The following is a 9,323-nucleotide window of genomic DNA, read 5'->3' as shown; positions in this document are numbered from 1 at the left end:
TGTATTCTATCGGAGATGCTTCTTCTTGTCCCATTTGACACGTAATTATGTGCGTAATTTAGGTTTAATACATGCTAGTAAATATTTAAAAAAATCTACAGCAATACCGGTCTTTTGTTGCCTCTTGTTTTTTTAGCCATCAATGCTCTTATTGTATTGTATGTCATCTTAGTTATGATTAGGACGGAAATTCCTCTCTAGGGACAAAAGCGCGTCGTGTTGTATTGTTATGAACCCTATGAATAAGACTACAGTGTGTTCGGCGACTGACTCAAAAGAGGGGAGAACAGGTATTGCTATTGATTGTTCTTGGATGTGTTTATTGGGAAGCATTAATCCTAAATTATGCAAATACTTATGCGTCAAATGGGAAGAAGCCTTTCCGATAGAATACAATAGGAGCATTGAGGACTAAAAAACCTAGGATGTAACTTCCTGCCTTCTATCTTATCTTAATTGTCATTAATTAAGCCACAAATTTCTCTCTAGGGACTCTAGAACTTCATGACATAGTCGCTATTGTTTAAACAAATTTGTATACGAAGCTAAAATTTCCCCTAAGTAAATCATCCCTATACTAAAAAACTTCACTAGAACATAATAAAATTAGACCTAAAAAGGCAAAAAATTAGAAACCCAGAGTTCCTGAGAAATAAATACCCATTATATAGTACCGTATAACATGTGTAAACTATGATGGACGTAAGGAGCGAACTGAGTAGTAATTACCATCACTCCAGACTGGTAATAAGACAATGCGACTTACGTCTGCAGCACGAGAGTCACGCTAAATTACAGAGATGGTCATCAGGAAGCCCTATTAAAAAAACAGAAAGCCCCCTCCCCCTCAACATGTTCCGCCATCGTGCGGTGGCGTTCTCAGGGGTGAGGGGCTATAGCCTCATGACCCCGCTGCTAGAGGCGATTATATAAGAGGTACCTGGTAGTATCTATACAACCAGTCCGTGCTGGCAATATCCATTAGTTGTATCGTCCACAAATGATAGATGTACTAGTCATATAATGGAAAGTTCTGTCCACCAATAAAAGTGCCACCATTGTCCTGCATTCAGCGATGTTATGTGCCAGTCAGGTGTGCCCACGACTGATCGGAAGGTTGAACTTAAGTGTATACAGGGCACATGTGCCCGATCTGTGGCTTGGTGCATGCCCACTACAGTGAAAATCAGACTTAAAAAGTTTTCAGTTCGGATACCTCAGGCATGTGCAATGCATGGAAATGGGAACATAGTGTACGGGCAGATTGTCCCCACCGACGATAGTGTGGTTTATTAGAAAAAAAGAAAATCCGAATACCCTGTACTTAGTAGGAAGTATATCACAAACATCGCCGAAGGCTTAGCGATACAGAGTAATGTCCCACTAAAATATAACGTTTGACATTTATTAAAAAAACAAAAATACCCAAGTAAATTAAAACCATAGCTCCCATGGATAACGGAATGATAACTGTCTGTCAAATGTACTCTAGATCTCTGATGTAAATCTACTACCTAACTGCAGCATTACTGGTATTGAGTAACTACGGTACTCTAACGGAGCCTCCTGCTACAGTCAGGGACTTTCTAAGCACCCTGATGCCGCTCGCCCGGACAGTCTCTTAAAGTTAGATATGGGGCTGTAATGTAAAGATGAGCGAGCGTACTCGGAAAAGCACTACTCGCTCGAGTAATGTGCTTTATCCGAGTATCGCTGTGCTCGGGTCTGAAGATTCGGGTGCCGCTGCGGCTGACAGGTGAGTCGCAGCGGGGAGCAGGGGAGAGCGGGCGGGAGAGAGGGAGAGAAAGATCTCCCCTCAGTTCCTCCCCGCTCTCCCCTGCAGCTCCCCGCTCCGTGCCGGCACCCAAATCTTCAGGGACGAGCACAGCGATACTCGGATAAAGCACATTACTTGAGCGAGTAGTGCTTTTCCGAGTACGCTCGCTCATCTCTACTGTAATGTCATCACTAGATTTCTAACTTGCACCTTGGATTTATTCAGACTGGAAGTCTGATGGCGGCTTCTGCCAGGGTGTCTTTTGCATTGCTGCCTCTTTTGCAGCCACTGGTCCAATAGATGTTGTTCGCATTTACGTGGAGATATAATGTCAGAGGTAATACATTTATGTCTGGTATGAGCTCTCCAGCAGTCTGATTCTATTATATAACTGGCTGATATACCCGGCTTCGCCCAAGTTAATTTGGTACCTGTTGTTCACACAGAAAATTTTATGAAGTTAAGGTTACTTTAGAGGAACCGAAGAATAAAATATGTATACACATAGAGAGGCATTAGAGGCATTAGGCATTTAGGACCTAAAGAATGCTCGCGCCAAATTTCATGCTTGTGCGACACCAGGAAGTTACATTACATAGGGGTGCATTTATTTTTGCAATTACCCTGTTTCCCTGAAAATAAGACATACCCTGAAAATAAGACATAGCATGATTTTCCAGAATTTTTGAGGATGCAAAATGATTTTTCAGGCTTTTTGAGGATGCTTGAAATATAAGCCCTACTCCAAAATTAAGCCCTGCTAACAGTTAATTAAAAAAGTCAATTTAAATAGTGTCCAGGCAGCTATATATGTAAAAAAAAGTTAAACGTTTTTGAACAAAAATTAATATAAGACACTGTCTTATTTTTGGGGAAACACGGTAGTATTGAATAATCGAGTTGTTACGCCTTTACTTTTCCGCTTTAGGACCTAAAGAATGCTTGTGCCAAATTTCGGCCTTGTACAGCACCAGGAAGTAACATTACATAGGGGCGCACTTGCTTTTTGCAATAGGCATTGAATAATCGAGTTGTGACCCCTTCCCTTTTCCTATTTAGGACCTTAAGAATGTTCCTGCCAAATTTCACATTTGTACGCCACCAGAAAGTTAGAGAATTAGTGTCGAGTCAGTCAGTCAGTCAGTCAGTCAATGAGGGCTTTCACCACATCTATCTATCCTGGACACAGTCTCTATTGAGCTGGTGCTGCAGGACCTGGAGGTCACAGCTGATGCGCTATATGAGGACAGTGCCATGATTGGATGGGATCCCCTTCCTCAGGTACCACTAGGCAATGCGATTTTTGTGTCTAAGAAAAGTTTATTTGTTCCTGTCAGCTTATTGTAAAATATAATGGAAAATAAACTTTCATTTCAAAAAAAGTTTGCTTTTGTGTTCAGGACGTCGATAATTAAAAATATATGATTTTGAATTTCGAATGTTTTAAGAACATACGCAGTGAGAAAAGAAATTGCTTACAATCTTGAGCCAAAGTCATTATACCATGCAGGGTATGTGCATACAGTTCACAATGAATGAAAATATCTGCTTCTTTTCAATTGACGATTGTGTACTTGGTCACTTTCCCGGACAGGCCCCCAGATGTAGTCGCCCATCATATTCCCGCTGTATTATCCTTGATAGCGACGCTCAAACTGCTGCATATCTTGGTGGAACCTTTCTCCTTGTTCCTCGGAGTATGATCCCATGTTCTGCTTGAATTTATGTAGATAAGAATCCCGGATATGAACCTTGAGCGACATCCTTGGGATCAGAGCAATGTGTTACCAGGGCCATAGACGAAGGAATGTTTGAATACATCACAGCAACTGCATTCTTTCCCCTTTTACGTTTGGAAGGGTCTACTATGTAGAAATAACAGTTGGAGGAATGATCAGTTGGCTCCCGCCAAATTCTTGGTATTGCAAACTTCATGGCTCTATTTTCGCCTCTGAACCAACTCTCAAGAGTTTTCTTGCAATTATCATAGCTGAAGTGAAGTCAGGTGCCCATGACTTATCCTGATCACCCACAGCCATCCCAAAATGATGCTTGAGAAAGACGTCTAGCACGTCGAAACGCGTCGCATATTTGTCCCGCAAGTATCTACTTACTTTTTATATGAGGCTGTGACCTTAGATTGTAATAATAATAAATGTTTTTTGACTATTAACCGTTACTGACCATTGTAATCTTTTAAAAGAATCGGTCTTTGTTCTACATAAAGCAGCGGAGTACCGTTTTGTTCTTTTCTCTATCTTTGTATGATCCGACCTCTTATGAGGCACGGATTTTTTTGGGTGACATCTGCAGCTCTCCAGTGAACTATAATTCAGTGGATTTCCTGTTAAAGAAAAATGCTATATGCCTACCTGGACACTAGGTGCTGACATGTTCACCCTAGGGTGACATGTCTGGCACCAGGTGAGTTGATACAATATACTATCGATATCTGGAAAGGTGTTTGGCGCTTTCCTTGACTCCTTTTCTATCCCAAAATAGGCTTTGTAGGTTGCATTCATTTTTGCCTTTGTTGCCAAAGAGTGCTTCTTTGCCCGTGTTTTGATGAACTCTCTGCATATAATCATGACCCTGCACTCTACATATAATCTTGGTCAGCAATGTGACAAAGTTTTGGCTCAATAACTGTTAATAACCATTTGTTATCCAAATACTGTGAAAATACCACCGATTTCCCAGACACAAAAAAAATCTTTTTTAGTTGCCTAGTGTAATTCCTCGGCCGACAAATGGCTGAACTGAGAGGCTGCGGCCATTCTAGGTCTATGATTGGACAGCACTGTTGGCACTGACTTTTTGTATTATGTTGCTAGTGCATAAATCACCCTTAACTACGGCGTGCCTCGCATTTACTGAGCCCGACCCTCTGATGAAGCCGCATCTACAGTAAAAAACAAGTCAGGGGGGCTTATTTTTGAGTTTTACAAACCGATTCAGTGTCCTCTATTACCAACCCAAATCTGCAGTAATAGGGTAATGTCTATTTCCACAAGCTACATAGCGGTATATATAACAATAAAGAAACTTCAGAGTTTTAACCCTTTCCAATCCACTGTCTGACCTCTGAAGACATTCTGATTTAAGACTTTACAGCTCCGCTGTTGGAAGATGTCCGTCGGGGTTCTCTTACTGTATATACCCTGTGAGACATTCCTCCTGGTGCAGGCGCCTGCTATTCAGAATAGGGAACTCTGCAGAATATTTCATCCAGGGACATGCGCCAATGTGATGGAAAAAAAGGGAAAATAGGTGCAAACACAAGTGCCACAGTAGGAGCCCAAGGTAGAAACAACTACCAAGTACACATCCCAGCATGCCCATCAAACACCACAAGTACACAAACGCAGGTACTGAGGATCCCCCGATTATTTATTATAGACACATATTACAATAGGTGATAGTCACAAAGGTTCTAGTATGACCCTCCAGCTCTGCTGTAGCAGGGAACCCTGGCAGTCACGTGACCCCCGGCTTCCGGAGTGAAAGTTGAACTTTTACTTTTGAGTAAACAGTGCTCATTGAGCACGGTGTGCTCGGGGAAAGAAAAGGCAGAAAGGGTTAAAGAAAAACCAACCTACCTTCTCCTCCAGGTTATCAGCTGTTACTAACAGCTCATAACCCGTCCTTCCTCTGATTGATTGCAGAACAGGAGGCTTAAAGTCCCACCGTAATTTTACTATCAATGGGGTTTTAAGTGCAGGGGCAGGCGCCGTATATTTACTGCACCTGGTCCTTAATTGGTTAAAAAAAAATAAAAAATAGCACATTATGTTATTAAATTTTACAGTGTATAAGATTATTATTCTTGTTATATTAGTGCTGAAGTATTTAAATAAACCTAATTTGCATTGGGGGATACAGCTGAAGACCGTGGGTATAGCTACTGCCACTAGGAGTTGGACACCAAGCAAAAAAGTGTTAGCTCCTCCTACCAGCTATACCCCTCCTGCAGGCACTAAGCTAACCATTTTGTATGCAAGCAATAGGAGCTGGCAGTAAGCTGGAAAAGGCTAAAATGGTTAACGTGAAACGGTAAGCATTAAAACCTCCCCCATAAAAACAGCTTAACACCATATGCAACGGTAGGGAAACCGCTCCAGAAGGTTGATCTCTGAATGTTAAGATTACTTTGGGCGGGTTCTGTGTCCCTTAATAAATCTGACAAGAACGATTTTACTGCAAGTACAAAAATCTAAATTTACTCGTCGGTTGCATTGGGGGACACAGCTGAAGACCAGACGTTCCAGAGCAGTCCCAGGGGGTGGGGAAAGGTATACAATGACACACGCGGTCAGTTAATGGCTGTCTACAAAACTCTTTGACCGACCGGCAACATCAGATGCAAAAATGTGCACCCAGTAGAACTTTGAAATGGTGTGGAGAGAGAGGTTCAAGGGTGGAAACACCCATTGCCTGAGTCGAATGCACAGTAAGGTCACATGTCAATGGGCACACACGGATTCCAAGTGCAGAAATCTGCAGTGGAATGCACCCGTGCCCGCATCCATCGACATTTTACTCACCTGTCCAGATTTGGTGGGAGTCTTCTCCATCCCGGCCCGATCTTTCTTCTGCACGGCCGATGTGCTTGGCGCGCTGCACGAATGTGCATGCATTTTTTTTCTTCAAATGTCCTGCTTTCCCACGGATCCGCGACACGTCCACAGTGTCAACTTTAATGGAAGCCATGAGTGCAGGAATCCGCAGATAATTGAGCATGCTGCATATTTTTGCCCGCACATGCAAGTGACACGCCGGGAAAAGAATGACATCCGCAGGTAATAAATTACCTGCGGATGCCCACTGATTGCCTGTGGGGCATATTGAACTGCGGGTGATCCGCAATTCAATTATGCCCGTGGACATGAGGCCTAATACAGAATGGAGGCTCCTTACCCTTGCACGGCAGGCCTCCGCCACTGTTGATGTGATCCAACAGCTTCGGAAGGCAGAGGGCAACGTCGGGCCACCCGGGTTCACAAAGAGTCAGTGCATCTGAAAGACGACGTCTGTGAGAGGTATATTTCTCAAGACTTGAACCAAGACCAATTTGTTGAGAGTACATTTCTAGTATGAGTGGCTGAATGAAGGCAAGACAATGTCTTCATTAATGTGGAAGGTCAACACCACCTTACGGAGAAAGCATGGCACAGGATGCAGAACAGTCTTGTCTTGATGGAAGATGATGAATGGAAGTTTGACCGGAAAGGCTGCAAGCTCAGAAACCCAGCGGATAGTCATGATTGCCACCAAAAAGGCCACTTTCCATGATAAAAAAAAACTAGATGGAATGTTATGTAACAGCTCGAAAGGATGGGACTACATCACGTCCAGTATCAAACTGAGGTCCCAAGGTGGGCCAGGAGAACAGAATGGAGGGATGGTGTGGGCAACCCCTAGTAGAAAGGTATGGAAAGCTAACTTAGAAGCCAGGGAGTGTTGAAACAGAATGGACAGTGCAGACAACTGTCCTATCAGGGAGCTGAGGCCCAAACCCATGTCCAGACCCTCCTGAAGAAAAGACAGAAGGCAGGATAGCAAATACCGCAAAGGATGGTAGTTGCGCTGTTTACAACAAAGTCTTCCACACACAATGGTAAACCCTGGAAGAGAAGGGCTCTTTTGCCTTCATCATAGTCTGAATAATGGGTTCCGCAAATCCACAGGCTCTCAGGACTGCAGATTCAACTACAACGCCGTTATACGAAGCATGGAGAAATTCAGGTGGAAGAGGGGTCCCTGTAAGAGAGGATAAAGGCGCCACGGAGTGCTGACAAGATCCATGTACCACACATCGGGGACAGTCTAGAGTGAAGTACATCAGGATAGAAGGCCTTCTGGTGATTCTCACAAGTTGTGGAATGAATGAAAAGACTATGGGAAATGGAAGTCGGTCCAGGGAATTACGAGGGTAGACACTCCTCGAGCTCCTGAGACCTGGAACAAAAGTCAGGAGCTTGCAGTTGATGCTGGAGGGCATACAAATGACAAAAATATGGGTCACCCGGGTGTCTTAAGTGTTTAGAACACTTCAGGGTGCAACTCCCATTCTCCCGGGTTGACTGTCTCCCTGCTCAGAAAATCAGCTATCCAAATTGTCCACGCCTGGAATGAATACTGCCGAGAGCGCTGGAAGGCGATCTTCGCTTCCTCTGCCATGACTGCCCCAAATCGTCAGCGGAGTCTGAGGTTACAGGCAGCATGCACCTGCCCCTGAAGGAGATGCAATTTCTTTGGTAGGGGTAGGATACAGGCACATGCAAAAGTCAAAGGAGAGACCCAGAAAGTCCATATGTTGCGATGATGAGGAAAGACTTGGGAGAGTTGATGATCTATCCACACCATCACTCCCCCCCCCCCCCTCCCCTTCTTATTCAAAATTCAAGGATAGCTTGATCCCTGTCTCCTAAGATCCCTACCATCCTTCCTTCCTCAACCATTTCCTCCCTGTTGGTAAGAATTTGGGCCAAGATAGCAGATCCCCTTGTCCACCCCCCCCCCCCTTTTACATTTTGGAAGATAAAGTTGTCATCCAGAGCCGATAAGAATTTGTTGAACCCACTACTTTTGCCTGAGAGAGATTCCTAGCAAATGTCTGAATAGTTAAAATCTCCCATGATCACTATGTTGTACTTTGCAGAACTTCTCCATCTGATGTAGAAATACTTTATCCATATCTTCTGCTTGTCCAGCCACACTGAGGAACGTCCACTGTAGAGGGTATGGTGGCGTGGGAGAGAAGAGTGGAAGGGATGTAGTGCTGGTAGCAGCAGTGGGAAGAAAAGGGGTAGGTGGATAAGAATACTCACATTTCCACTGTAAACCTCCGAGATGCCCAGTGTGCACCACTGCCTTTAGGTAGAAAGAGTACTCCAATACAGTGGGCCACTATAGCTGGCAGGTCAGGATCAATGACGGTTGACCATGCTTCATCTTCTGAGGGTCAGGCTCAGACTGGTTAACTCTAGTCTGTTTGCCCTCTGCGGTGGGGTAATAGAGTCCAGTGCCAGCCCTGTACTCCCAGATCTTGAAGAATAACAGCTGAATACCAGTGAAGAAGTCTGCCTGCTATGGACACGAAGGCCTCATGTCCACGGCGAAAATCAGGCCCGCTACAGATTCTTCATGTAGAATCCGTAGCGGGTCCCTCCTGCCCCACAAACAGGAGGCCTAAAAATCAGAATAAACTCACCTGCTCCGGAAAATGCGGTTCTTCCCTTCTTCGCAGCCGGATCTTCTTTCTTCGGCCCGGCAGATGTGCTCGGCCCGCCGGAAGCGTGCCAGGCACATCTGCCGGCCGAAGAAAGAAGATCCGGCTGCGAAGAAGGGAAGAACCGCATCGTGCGGAGCAGGCAAGTTTAATTCTGGTACGGGTCTCGCGCACGAAAATGGAGCATGTCCATTTTTTTTCCCCCGCACGCGGATCCGCGCCTGACAGGAAAAATGACATCCGCAGGTATTTAACTACCTGCGGGTGTCCAATGCATCCCTATGGGGCGCGGATCCACGTGCGGGGGAAACGCTG

Source organism: Eleutherodactylus coqui, chromosome 10 (genome assembly GCF_035609145.1).
Source record: "Eleutherodactylus coqui strain aEleCoq1 chromosome 10, aEleCoq1.hap1, whole genome shotgun sequence".
Taxonomy (NCBI): Eukaryota; Metazoa; Chordata; class Amphibia; order Anura; family Eleutherodactylidae; genus Eleutherodactylus; species Eleutherodactylus coqui.
This window is presented reverse-complemented; position numbering follows the sequence as displayed.